The following is an 8,371-nucleotide window of genomic DNA, read 5'->3' as shown; positions in this document are numbered from 1 at the left end:
CAGAAAGTTCTGGAATCTGAGAGGAGCCACGAATTTCCTTCCACCCAGCGTTCCCCCAAGTCTCCCGATAAAAATGATACCTCACTTGTGTGGGTAGGCCTAGCGCCCGCGACAGGAAACGCCCCAAAGCGCAACGTGGACACAGCCAAATTGGTGAAGGAAAACAGAGGTGTTTTTTGCAAAGTGCCTACCTGTAGATTTTGGCCTGTAGCTCAGTCGCCACCTAGGGAAACCTACCAAACCTGTGCATTTCTGAAAACTAGAGACCTAGGGGAATCCAAGATGGGGTAACTTGTGTGGCTCGGACCAGGTTCTGTTACCCAGAATCCTTTGCAAACCTCAAAATTTGGCTAAAAAAACACATGTTCCTCACATTTCTGTGGCAGAAAGTTCTGGAATCTGAGAGGAGCCACGAATTTCCTTCCACCCAGCGTTCCCCCACGTCTCCCGATAAAAATGATACCTCACTTGTGTGGGTAGGCCTAGCGCCCGCGACAGGAAACGCCCCAAAGCGCAACGTGGACACAGCCAAATTGGTGAAGGAAAACAGAGGTGTTTTTTGCAAAGTGCCTACCTGTAGATTTTGGCCTGTAGCTCAGCCGCCACCTAGGGAAACCTACCAAACCTGTGCATTTCTGAAAACTAGAGACCTAGGGGAATCCAAGATGGGGTGACTTGTGTGGCTCGGACCAGGTTTTGTTACCCAGAATCCTTTGCAAACCTCAAAATGTGGCTAAAAAAACACATGTTCCTCACATTTCTGTGGCAAAAAGTTCTGGAATCTGAGAGGAGCCACGAATTTCCTTCCACCCAGCGTTCCCCCACGTCTCCCGATAAAAATAATACCTCACTTGTGTGGGTAGGCCTAGCGCCCGTGACAGGAAACGCCCCAAAGGGCAACGTGGACACAGCCAAATTGGTGAAGGAAAACAGAGGTGTTTTTTGCAAAGTGCCTACCTGTAGATTTTGGCCTGTAGCTCAGCCGCCACCTAGGGAAACCTACCAAACCTGTGCATTTCTGAAAACTAGAGACCTAGGGGAATCCAAGATGGGGTGACTTGTGTGGCTCGGACCAGGTTCTGTTACCCAGAATCCTTTGCAAACCTCAAAATTTGGCTAAAAAAACACATGTTCCTCACATTTCTGTGGCAGAAAGTTCTGGAATCTGAGAGGAGCCACGAATTTCCTTCCACCCAGCGTTCCCCCACGTCTCCCGATAAAAATGATACCTCACTTGTGTGGGTAGGCCTAGCGCCCGCGACAGGAAACGCCCCAAAGCGCAACGTGAACACAGCCAAATTGGTGAAGGAAAACAGAGGTGTTTTTTGCAAAGTGCCTACCTGTAGATTTTGGCCTGTAGCTCAGCCGCCACCTAGGGAAACATACCAAACCTGTGCATTTCTGAAAACTAGAGACCTAGGGGAATCCAAGATGGGGTGACTTGTGTGGCTCGGACCAGGTTCTGTTACCCAGAATCCTTTGCAAACCTCAAAATTTGGCTAAAAAAACACATGTTCCTCACATTTCTGTGGCAGAAAGTTCTGGAATCTGAGAGGAGCCACGAATTTCCTTCCACCCAGCGTTCCCCCACGTCTCCCGATAAAAATGATACCTCACTTGTGTGGGTAGGCCTAGCGCCCGCGACAGGAAACGCCCCAAAGCGCAACGTGGACACAGCCAAATTGGTGAAGGAAAACAGAGGTGTTTTTTGCAAAGTGCCTACCTGTAGATTTTGGCCTGTAGCTCAGCCGCCACCTAGGGAAACCTACCAAACCTGTGCATTTCTGAAAACTAGAGACCTAGGGGAATCCAAGATGGGGTGACTTGTGTGGCTCGGACCAGGTTCTGTTACCCAGAATCCTTTGCAAACCTCAAAATGTGGCTAAAAAAACACATGTTCCTCACATTTCTGTGGCAGAAAGTTCTGGAATCTGAGAGGAGCCACGAATTTCCTTCCACCCAGCGTTCCCCCACGTCTCCCGATAAAAATGATACCTCACTTGTGTGGGTAGGCCTAGCGCCCGCGACAGGAAACGCCCCAAAGCGCAACGTGGACACAGCCAAATTGGTGAAGGAAAACAGAGGTGTTTTTTGCAAAGTGCCTACCTGTAGATTTTGGCCTGTAGCTCAGTCGCCACCTAGGGAAACCTACCAAACCTGTGCATTTCTGAAAACTAGAGACCTAGGGGAATCCAAGATGGGGTGACTTGTGTGGCTCGGACCAGGTTCTGTTACCCAGAATCCTTTGCAAACCTCAAAATTTGGCTAAAAAAACACATGTTCCTCACATTTCTGTGGCAGAAAGTTCTGGAATCTGAGAGGAGCCACGAATTTCCTTCCACCCAGCGTTCCCCCACGTCTCCCGATAAAAATGATACCTCACTTGTGTGGGTAGGCCTAGCGCCCGCGACAGGAAACGCCCCAAAGCGCAACGTGGACACAGCCAAATTGGTGAAGGAAAACAGAGGTGTTTTTTGCAAAGTGCCTACCTGTAGATTTTGGCCTGTAGCTCAGCCGCCACCTAGGGAAACCTACCAAACCTGTGCATTTCTGAAAACTAGAGACCTAGGGGAATCCAAGATGGGGTGACTTGTGTGGCTCGGACCAGGTTCTGTTACCCAGAATCCTTTGCAAACCTCAAAATGTGGCTAAAAAAACACATGTTCCTCACATTTCTGTGGCAGAAAGTTCTGGAATCTGAGAGGAGCCACGAATTTCCTTCCACCCAGCGTTCCCCCACGTCTCCCGATAAAAATGATACCTCACTTGTGTGGGTAGGCCTAGCGCCCGCGACAGGAAACGCCCCAAAGCGCAACGTGGACACAGCCAAATTGGTGAAGGAAAACAGAGGTGTTTTTTGCAAAGTGCCTACCTGTAGATTTGGCCTGTAGCTCAGTCGCCACCTAGGGAAACCTACCAAACCTGTGCATTTCTGAAAACTAGAGACCTAGGGGAATCCAAGATGGGGTAACTTGTGTGGCTCGGACCAGGTTCTGTTACCCAGAATCCTTTGCAAACCTCAAAATTTGGCTAAAAAAACACATGTTCCTCACATTTCTGTGGCAGAAAGTTCTGGAATCTGAGAGGAGCCACGAATTTCCTTCCACCCAGCGTTCCCCCACGTCTCCCGATAAAAATGATACCTCACTTGTGTGGGTAGGCCTAGCGCCCGCGACAGGAAACGCCCCAAAGCGCAACGTGGACACAGCCAAATTGGTGAAGGAAAACAGAGGTGTTTTTTGCAAAGTGCCTACCTGTAGATTTTGGCCTGTAGCTCAGCCGCCACCTAGGGAAACCTACCAAACCTGTGCATTTCTGAAAACTAGAGACCTAGGGGAATCCAAGATGGGGTGACTTGTGTGGCTCGGACCAGGTTTTGTTACCCAGAATCCTTTGCAAACCTCAAAATGTGGCTAAAAAAACACATGTTCCTCACATTTCTGTGGCAAAAAGTTCTGGAATCTGAGAGGAGCCACGAATTTCCTTCCACCCAGCGTTCCCCCACGTCTCCCGATAAAAATGATACCTCACTTGTGTGGGTAGGCCTAGCGCCCGTGACAGGAAACGCCCCAAAGGGCAACGTGGACACAGCCAAATTGGTGAAGGAAAACAGAGGTGTTTTTTGCAAAGTGCCTACCTGTAGATTTTGGCCTGTAGCTCAGCCGCCACCTAGGGAAACCTACCAAACCTGTGCATTTCTGAAAACTAGAGACCTAGGGGAATCCAAGATGGGGTGACTTGTGTGGCTCGGACCAGGTTCTGTTACCCAGAATCCTTTGCAAACCTCAAAATTTGGCTAAAAAAACACATGTTCCTCACATTTCTGTGGCAGAAAGTTCTGGAATCTGAGAGGAGCCACGAATTTCCTTCCACCCAGCGTTCCCCCACGTCTCCCGATAAAAATGATACCTCACTTGTGTGGGTAGGCCTAGCGCCCGCGACAGGAAACGCCCCAAAGCGCAACGTGAACACAGCCAAATTGGTGAAGGAAAACAGAGGTGTTTTTTGCAAAGTGCCTACCTGTAGATTTTGGCCTGTAGCTCAGCCGCCACCTAGGGAAACATACCAAACCTGTGCATTTCTGAAAACTAGAGACCTAGGGGAATCCAAGATGGGGTGACTTGTGTGGCTCGGACCAGGTTCTGTTACCCAGAATCCTTTGCAAACCTCAAAATTTGGCTAAAAAAACACATGTTCCTCACATTTCTGTGGCAGAAAGTTCTGGAATCTGAGAGGAGCCACGAATTTCCTTCCACCCAGCGTTCCCCCACGTCTCCCGATAAAAATGATACCTCACTTGTGTGGGTAGGCCTAGCGCCCGCGACAGGAAACGCCCCAAAGCGCAACGTGGACACAGCCAAATTGGTGAAGGAAAACAGAGGTGTTTTTTGCAAAGTGCCTACCTGTAGATTTTGGCCTGTAGCTCAGCCGCCACCTAGGGAAACCTACCAAACCTGTGCATTTCTGAAAACTAGAGACCTAGGGGAATCCAAGATGGGGTGACTTGTGTGGCTCGGACCAGGTTCTGTTACCCAGAATCCTTTGCAAACCTCAAAATTTGGCTAAAAAAACACATGTTCCTCACATTTCTGTGGCAGAAAGTTCTGGAATCTGAGAGGAGCCACGAATTTCCTTCCACCCAGCGTTCCCCCACGTCTCCCGATAAAAATGATACCTCACTTGTGTGGGTAGGCCTAGCGCCCGCGACAGGAAACGCCCCAAAGCGCAACGTGGACACAGCCAAATTGGTGAAGGAAAACAGAGGTGTTTTTTGCAAAGTGCCTACCTGTAGATTTTGGCCTGTAGCTCAGCCGCCACCTAGGGAAACCTACCAAACCTGTGCATTTCTGAAAACTAGAGACCTAGGGGAATCCAAGATGGGGTGACTTGTGTGGCTCGGACCAGGTTCTGTTACCCAGAATCCTTTGCAAACCTCAAAATTTGGCTAAAAAAACACATGTTCCTCACATTTCTGTGGCAGAAAGTTCTGGAATCTGAGAGGAGCCACGAATTTCCTTCCACCCAGCGTTCCCCCACGTCTCCCGATAAAAATGATACCTCACTTGTGTGGGTAGGCCTAGCGCCCGTGACAGGAAACGCCCCAAAGCGCAACGTGGACACAGCCAAATTGGTGAAGGAAAACAGAGGTGTTTTTTGCAAAGTGCCTACCTGTAGATTTTGGCCTGTAGCTCAGCCGCCACCTAGGGAAACCTACCAAACCTGTGCATTTCTGAAAACTAGAGACCTAGGGGAATCCAAGATGGGGTGACTTGTGTGGCTCGGACCAGGTTCTGTTACCCAGAATCCTTTGCAAACCTCAAAATTTGGCTAAAAAAACACATGTTCCTCACATTTCTGTGGCAGAAAGTTTTGGAATCTGAGAGGAGCCACGAATTTCCTTCCACCCAGCGTTCCCCCACGTCTCCCGATAAAAATGATACCTCACTTGTGTGGGTAGGCCTAGCGCCCGCGACAGGAAACGCCCCAAAGCGCAACGTGAACACAGCCAAATTGGTGAAGGAAAACAGAGGTGTTTTTTGCAAAGTGCCTACCTGTAGATTTTGGCCTGTAGCTCAGCCGCCACCTAGGGAAACCTACCAAACCTGTGCATTTCTGAAAACTAGAGACCTAGGGGAATCCAAGATGGGGTGACTTGTGTGGCTCGGACCAGGTTCTGTTACCCAGAATCCTTTGCAAACCTCAAAATGTGGCTAAAAAAACACATGTTCCTCACATTTCTGTGGCAGAAAGTTCTGGAATCTGAGAGGAGCCACGAATTTCCTTCCACCCAGCGTTCCCCCACGTCTCCCGATAAAAATGATACCTCACTTGTGTGGGTAGGCCTAGCGCCCGCGACAGGAAACGCCCCAAAGCGCAACGTGGACACAGCCAAATTGGTGAAGGAAAACAGAGGTGTTTTTTGCAAAGTGCCTACCTGTAGATTTTGGCCTGTAGCTCAGCCGCCACCTAGGGAAACCTACCAAACCTGTGCATTTCTGAAAACTAGAGACCTAGGGGAATCCAAGATGGGGTGACTTGTGTGGCTCGGACCAGGTTCTGTTACCCAGAATCCTTTGCAAACCTCAAAATTTGGCTAAAAAAACACATGTTCCTCACATTTCTGTGGCAGAAAGTTCTGGAATCTGAGAGGAGCCACGAATTTCCTTCCACCCAGCGTTCCCCCACGTCTCCCGATAAAAATGATACCTCACTTGTGTGGGTAGGCCTAGCGCCCGCGACAGGAAACGCCCCAAAGCGCAACGTGGACACAGCCAAATTGGTGAAGGAAAACAGAGGTGTTTTTTGCAAAGTGCCTACCTGTAGATTTTGGCCTGTAGCTCAGCCGCCACCTAGGGAAACCTACCAAACCTGTGCATTTCTGAAAACTAGAGACCTAGGGGAATCCAAGATGGGGTGACTTGTGTGGCTCGGACCAGGTTCTGTTACCCAGAATCCTTTGCAAACCTCAAAATGTGGCAAAAAAAACACATGTTCCTCACATTTCTGTGGCAGAAAGTTCTGGAATCTGAGAGGAGCCACGAATTTCCTTCCACCCAGCGTTCCCCCACGTCTCCCGATAAAAATGATACCTCACTTGTGTGGGTAGGCCTAGCGCCCCCGACAGGAAACGCCCCAAAGCGCAACGTGGACACAGCCAAATTGGTGAAGGAAAACAGAGGTGTTTTTTGCAAAGTGCCTACCTGTAGATTTTGGCCTGTAGCTCAGTCGCCACCTAGGGAAACCTACCAAACCTGTGCATTTCTGAAAACTAGAGACCTAGGGGAATCCAAGATGGGGTGACTTGTGTGGCTCGGACCAGGTTCTGTTACCCAGAATCCTTTGCAAACCTCAAAATGTGGCTAAAAAAACACATGTTCCTCACATTTCTGTGGCAGAAAGTTCTGGAATCTGAGAGGAGCCACGAATTTCCTTCCACCCAGCGTTCCCCCACGTCTCCCGATAAAAATGATACCTCACTTGTGTGGGTAGGCCTAGCGCCCGCGACAGGAAATGCCCCAAAGCGCAACGTGGACACAGCCAAATTGGTGAAGGAAAACAGAGGTGTTTTTTGCAAAGTGCCTACCTGTAGATTTTGGCCTGTAGCTCAGCCGCCACCTAGGGAAACCTACCAAACCTGTGCATTTCTGAAAACTAGAGACCTAGGGGAATCCAAGATGGGGTGATTTGTGTGGCTCGGACCAGGTTCTGTTACCCAGAATCCTTTGCAAACCTCAAAATTTGGCTAAAAAAACACATGTTCCTCACATTTCTGTGGCAGAAAGTTCTGGAATCTCAGAGGAGCCACGAATTTCCTTCCACCCAGCGTTCCCCCACGTCTCCCGATAAAAATGATACCTCACTTGTGTGGGTAGGCCTAGCGCCCGCGACAGGAAACGCCCCAAAGCGCAACGTGGACACAGCCAAATTGGTGAAGGAAAACAGAGGTGTTTTTTGCAAAGTGCCTACCTGTAGATTTTGGCCTGTAGCTCAGCCGCCACCTAGGGAAACCTACCAAACCTGTGCATTTCTGAAAACTAGAGACCTAGGGGAATCCAAGATGGGGTGACTTGTGTGGCTCGGACCAGGTTCTGTTACCCAGAATCCTTTGCAAACCTCAAAATTTGGCTAAAAAAACACATGTTCCTCACATTTCTGTGGCAGAAAGTTCTGGAATCTGAGAGGAGCCACGAATTTCCTTCCACCCAGCGTTCCCCCACGTCTCCCGATAAAAATGATACCTCACTTGTGTGGGTAGGCCTAGCGCCCGCGACAGGAAACGCCCCAAAGCGCAACGTGGACACAGCCAAATTGGTGAAGGAAAACAGAGGTGTTTTTTGCAAAGTGCCTACCTGTAGATTTTGGCCTGTAGCTCAGCCGCCACCTAGGGAAACCTACCAAACCTGTGCATTTCTGAAAACTAGAGACCTAGGGGAATCCAAGATGGGGTGACTTGTGTGGCTCGGACCAGGTTTTGTTACCCAGAATCCTTTGCAAACCTCAAAATGTGGCTAAAAAAACACATGTTCCTCACATTTCTGTGGCAAAAAGTTCTGGAATCTGAGAGGAGCCACGAATTTCCTTCCACCCAGCGTTCCCCCACGTCTCCCGATAAAAATGATACCTCACTTGTGTGGGTAGGCCTAGCGCCCGCGACAGGAAACGCCCCAAAGCGCAACGTGGACACAGCCAAATTGGTGAAGGAAAACAGAGGTGTTTTTTGCAAAGTGCCTACCTGTAGATTTTGGCCTGTAGCTCAGCCGCCACCTAGGGAAACCTACCAAACCTGTGCATTTCTGAAAACTAGAGACCTAGGGGAATCCAAGATGGGGTGACTTGTGTGGCTCGGACCAGGTTCTGTTACCCAGAATCC

The 8,371-nt window shown here is 49.5% G+C and overlaps 1 protein-coding gene across 2 annotated transcripts in view; it reads left to right on the top strand.

Moving 5' to 3' along the window:
* The window catches only part of PLCB1 (phospholipase C beta 1), a 2,042,221-nt gene that overhangs the window by 1,742,792 nt on the left and 291,058 nt on the right, over positions 1 to 8,371 (top strand). The gene's annotated exons all lie outside the window — the stretch shown is intronic.

The sequence above is a fragment of the Pleurodeles waltl genome, chromosome 5, assembly GCF_031143425.1.
Source record: "Pleurodeles waltl isolate 20211129_DDA chromosome 5, aPleWal1.hap1.20221129, whole genome shotgun sequence".
Taxonomy (NCBI): domain Eukaryota; kingdom Metazoa; phylum Chordata; class Amphibia; order Caudata; family Salamandridae; genus Pleurodeles; species Pleurodeles waltl.
The sequence above is the reverse complement of the archived record's forward strand: the minus strand, read 5'-3'. Positions and strand labels throughout refer to the sequence as shown.